Below are 5,789 nucleotides of genomic sequence, written 5' to 3'. Positions count from 1 at the left end.
GGGAGAATAATGGGGATGCCATGGCCGGTGGCAGCCACTTGTTACAGGAAACTGGAGAATTATTATTCTTTCAATAAATATTTATGTTTTATTACCTACTTAGCTCTTTGATAAATAGTTACACAAGAGATCTATTAGTCGTTGAGCTCCTGGAGAACCAGGACAGATTGCTAGAGTGCCCTCCCAGCATGTTAAAAAAAATCAGCCGTGAATAACGATGCTGATGACAAGGGTGGTGAGATTCATTACTGGGGCCTGGATCTAGTCTCTTCTCTGATGAAATGTCTTCCTTCCTGTTGCTGTGGGTAGGGCCAATTAGGCTACTGTCTTAGATGAACGCAGACCTGTAAACACTATAATCTATTCCAATGAGATGAGGCTCAGTTAGTAAGTCTGAGGCCCTGTGTTTGGTCCTCAGCATTGCATAAACCACGCTTGGTGGTAATGCACCTATAACCCCAGTATGTGGGAGGAAGAGGTAAACTGTTTAGGAATTCAAGATCACTCTTGGCTATATAGTGAGTTTGAGGCTAGCTTAGGAGCCATTAGACCCTGTCTCAAAAGAAACAATAGGCAAATAACTTTTTAAAAATGAAATTATAAGATCTATTCAAGCCTAAAATTTTTTTGATGAAGACCTTTTGTTTTGTTTTGTTTTGTTTTGTTTTTTCAAGGTAGGGTCTTAGTCTAGCCCACGCTGACCTAGAATTCATTATGTATTCTCAGGCTATTCTGCAACTCACAGCAATCATCCTACCTCTGCCTTCCCAGAGTGTTGGAATTAAAGACGTGTACCACCATGCCTGGCAAAAGCTTTAGTTTGTAAACAAAAGTTTTCTTTTTTCAGCTTTGTAGGCAAGTGCCTTAACTGCTAGGCCACCTCCAGTCCAGTCTTCCTCCGTTTTTCTTTCTTTTTGGTTTTACGAGGTAGGGTCTTGCTCTAGCCTAGACTGAGCTGTAATTCACTGTGTAGTCTCTCAGGGTGGCCTGGAACTGTGATCTTCCTACCTGTCCCCTGATTCCCCTACCCCTCAAAAAACAAAAAAAACAAAACAAAACAAACAAACAAAAAAAAACATTCAGGCTTGGATCAGTTTGCCACCTCCATCTTTATCTCTTCTGTAATAGCTTTTCTAGGAATTCAGACACTCTAGCCAAAAAAACTCATAGCTCTGCATCACAAAAAAACAAAACCCCATGTAGAATGAGGATGAATTGGTTATCATCAAGACATTCTTGGGCTGGAGAGATGGCTTAGCAGTTAAGCGCTTGCTTGTGAAGCCCAAGGACCCTGGTTTGAGGCTCGGTTCCCCAGGACCCACGTTAGCCAGATGCATAAGGGGGCACATGCGTCTGGAGTTTGTTTGCAGTGGCTGAAGGCCCTGGTGTGCCCATTCTCTTTCTCTTTCTCTCTGCCTTTCTTTCTCTATCTGTCACTCTCAAATAAATAATAAAATAAAAAAAACTTAAAAAAAAAAAGAAATTCATGTCTACTTGCTGTATGCCTGACTGTGGCAGGAGGATCCTAAGTTTGAGGTCCAGCCTGGGCTATCTGTCTCATTAAAAAAAGCCTCTTGCATTTATAAATAGCATCTTGAGGTGTGTGTGTGTGTTTGAGTAATTTTATTTTATTTTATTTTACTGTCAAAGCCAACAGTTCTTGTTGGCTTAATTGGCTTATTGAGGATGGGTAGCCAAACCTGGCTATCTAGAGGCTGCCAGAGCTCCAATTTTGACCCTAACTCTAGTCACACCCTGAATATACTCTCGGGGAAGAAAATAAACTGATCTAGGCCATGAAGATGAGTCAAGACGCCAGACTGGGGTGTGGGTGGAAGAGGCTTTGAGGAAAAAGCATTCACTGACAAGAAGGGTCTGGGCACCAGGGGACCGCCAGTTAGGCAAGGGTCAGGGTGGCAGGAGAGGCTGCTGTCAGGGGGGGTGGGGGAGGGGCTGGAGACTAGGGCGGAACGTGGAATGTGGGCCAAGGACAGTCACCTAGGGTCATGTTCACGCTTAGGCAGGATTGGCACCTGCTGTGGGGAGGCCAGCTGGCATGGGCAGAGGGCGCTAAGCCTGAGGCTGGTGGCTGAGCTGGCTGGCTGTTACAGAGCAGGGGTGAGAGATAAGGGTCAGGATGGCGCAGGTAGCTGTGGAGGTCAAAGAGGGGCTTAGGATCCACGATCCTCTCCTGAGGCTGGAACACTATGTCAGCTTTTAAAATTCCTTTCACTCCTCCCTCCCTCCCTCTCTCCCTTCCTCCCTCCCTCCCTCCTTCCCTTTCTTCCCTTCTTCCCTCCTTCTCTCCCTTCCCTTTCTTCCGCTCCCTTCCCCCTTCTCCTGCCTCTTTCTGTCCTATCCTTTCTTTTCCCTTCCCCATTAGTTTCTCTGTTCCTTTCCTTTCCTTTCCTTTCCTTTCCTTTCCTTTCCTTTCCTTTCCTTTCCTTTCCTTTCCTTTCCTTTCCTTTCCTTTCCTTTCCTTTCCTTTCCTTTCCTTTCCTTTCCTTTCCTTTCCTTTCCTTTCCTTTCCTTTTCATTTTCCTTCCCTCCCCCTCCCTTCTCCTCCCTTCCCCTCCCCTCCCCCCTCAAACGAACTCCAGACACATGCGCCACCTTGTGCATCTGGCTTAGATAGGTCCTAGAGAGTCGAACTGGGATCCTTTGGCTTTGCAGGCAAGCGCCTTAACCGCTACACCATCTCTCCAGCTCTGCGGTTTTTAATTCTCTCTCTCTCTCTCTCTCTCTCTCTCTCTCTGTGAGTGCAAGTATGCGTGTGCCACCGTGCATGCTTGGGGGTGAGAGGACCGTCTGGGCAGTGGGCACTTGCCTTCCACCTTGTTAGAAGCAGGGTCTCGTATTCTCACTTTTTGTTCACTGCTGTGTCCTCTGGGACAGCTGCCGGCCAGCTTTTGGGGAATTTTCCTGTCTCTTCCTCCCTTCTTACAATAGCTGAGGTGCACTGGGATTACTAACGCCTACCGCAGCATGCACCTTTTTATGTGGGCTTGGGGGATCTGAACTCTGGTACTGACCCTTACCCAGCAAACACTTTATCCTCTGAACCATCTCCCCAGCCTGAACCTGGCACTTTTTTTTTTTTGTTTTTGTCTTTGTTTTTGATTTTGGTTTTCAAGGTAGGGTCTCTAGCCCAGGCTGACCTGGAATTCACTATGGAGTCTCAGGGTGGCCTCAAACTCATGGCAATCCTGCTACCTCTGCCTCCCAAGTGCTGGGATTAAAGGCGTGTGCCACCACGCCCGCCCGGCTGAACGTGGCACTTTTAACACTGACTCCCAGGCTTTCCTCACTTCAGAGGATCACCAAGCCTTTATCCTCCTTCTCTCCTGACTGACTCTCGGCAGCATCTCCTCCCACCCTAACCTGTACTAGGGCAGGCAGGATCTGCCCCCTTCCAGTGCCTTCTGTAAGTGTCTGCCCTGAATGCTTTTCCTGTTGCTGGATTTCTCCAGTCCACGCAGCTCCAGGAGGGAATCCTCATCGCCATGCCTACCACGCGGGCACTTTGTGTATGATTCCTTGGTGGGGATGTCTCCTGATCAGATCTTCCTGGACTCTGCTGTCTTATCAGCCACACTGCTTCTGTCCGACCGCTGTGCAGGGCCGGGCCTGGGCTGCGCAGGCTGAAGGTTCCCTGTTCTCATTACGCTGAGGCCGTGCTCCCCTGTCTGCTGGCGCGCAGCATCGTGTTGGTCAGATCTGCTGACGGAACCCTCAAGAGTCATTTTTCTTTTCTTTTCCTTCCTTCCCCTTCCTCCCTCCCTCCCTCCCTCCCTTCCTTCCTTCCTCCCTTTATTCTTTCCTCTTTCCTCTCTGTGTGGAAGCTTGAATGGATGTCCCCCAGTACATTCCGGAGTTTATTGAAGCTTGTAATTTAGATCTCCAGCCACTTTGCTGGAGGAGGCGTCATTGTGGGTAGATCGCGGGGTCCAGCCCGCATGCAGATCTGAATTCCAAACCTAAGATATGCAAAGACCCTGCATTCTGCCTGGATTCCCTGCACTTGGGCAGCCAGTTTTTTGCTCTTTCCTTTAGTGGTGGGTTTTCTCTTTTTCGTGATTATGGAACTTCCCATGGATCTGGAAGCTTCAGTAAATCCCTTCCTCCGATAAACTGTGTCTGCTACGGAGGTTCATCTCAGCGACACGAGGCTGACTGTTATAGTGTGTACGTACCTATCAGCGCACATGTGACGTGGTGCTAATGTGGAGGTGTCAGAGGACAACCTTAGGGTACAGCCCGTCTCATGTTCCACCTTGCCTTGAGATGGGATCTCTTTTGTTTTATTTTTTTGCTGCTGTGAATGGCTGGCTAGGTAGCCCATGAGCCTGGAGAGTCTGCCTCTGCCTATCATTGCCATACGCGCATTGGGATTCCAGACATGTGTGCTACTTTCGCCCAGCTTTACATGGGTTCTGGGTTTCCAAACTCTGATCGTCAGGCTCACAGGAGTAAATACTTTTAACCATTGAGCCTCTCTCTAACCCCTAGCAGATCCTTTCTGAGCCATACCTCCTCCAACTGATTTGACTCACCTCCTGGGGGACTTTTAAAATTTTAATCAGCACTGCAGAGGGAGACAGTGTGAGCCCTGAAGCCACAGGTTCAGCAAATATGAGTTTGGGAACATTCCAGCTTGGACCCAAGGTCTTATTTTTTTTGGACACACAGGCTCAGAATCGTTCTTCTGAGAACTAAGGGTGGGGGCGAACATTAAAGCCACCAGTGAATGCTTAGCCAAGCTGAGCTTCTGTATGGACTCAGGCAAACAAACAAAGATGTGTAGTGTGGTGGGCAAGGGCAGTTAAGCTAAGTATTGAGAACTATGTGTGCAGATGGCCTGGGTGGCGGGGGAGGTCCATGAGAAAAACTTCTCCCTTAAGAGAACGCAGAGCCCTCAGGAGTCAGAGGCAGCAGTATTGCAAGTTTGAATCCAGCCTTATCTACATAATGGAACCCTGTCTTGGAAGCAGGGCCTGAGGAGAGAAATGACCCATCGCACGGCCCCAGCTGAAATCATAGAGGAACTGGGGAAATGAGCAAGAGTGCTGCTTTCTCGATGATCCTGATATCAGCACAAGGTGAAGGAGATAGACACTGAGGACACTCAACACCTACCAAACCAAAGATCCAGAGGCTCCTAAGAGCCCATCACTGAAGTAGACTTAAAACGAACCCAACAGTGCTCAGGGAATTTCACGGAAGAGGGGACAGAAAGATTGTTAGAGCCACAATTGGGACAATATGCACAGAGACATTGCTTTTTCCCCATAGCTGATGGTTGCCCCCATAATGCATGGTCCATAATCCCCATGGGGATGATCTGCATCCCCAATGAGGAGGGTCCCTTTGGAGGCAGGGATGAGGGAAAGGATGGTACCAACGTATGCTTTTTACATACTGGGTATGTCCGTAACTAATAAAAAAAAAAGTTAAAAGAAAATGAAAGCACAGCGGAGTGTGATGGCACACACCTTTAATCCCAGCACTCAGGAGGCAGAGGTATGAGGATCACTGCGAGTATGAGGCCAACCTGGGATTACAGAGTGAGTTCCAGGTCAAATGAGACCCTACCTTGAAAGAAAAAAACAAAAACAAAACAAAAACACCAAAGTGGTTCAGGGAGATGGTTTCGTGGTTAAAGGTACTTGCTTGCAAAGACTGTTGGCCTGGAAATCCCCTAGAATCCATGTAAAATCAGTGGCATATGCATCTGGTATTCATTTGTAGGGCCAAGAGACCCTGTTGCGCATATGTGCACACACACATAT

This window comes from Jaculus jaculus, chromosome 2 (assembly GCF_020740685.1).
Source record: "Jaculus jaculus isolate mJacJac1 chromosome 2, mJacJac1.mat.Y.cur, whole genome shotgun sequence".
In the NCBI taxonomy this organism is placed as follows: domain Eukaryota; kingdom Metazoa; phylum Chordata; class Mammalia; order Rodentia; family Dipodidae; genus Jaculus; species Jaculus jaculus.
The sequence above is the reverse complement of the archived record's forward strand: the minus strand, read 5'-3'. Positions refer to the sequence as shown.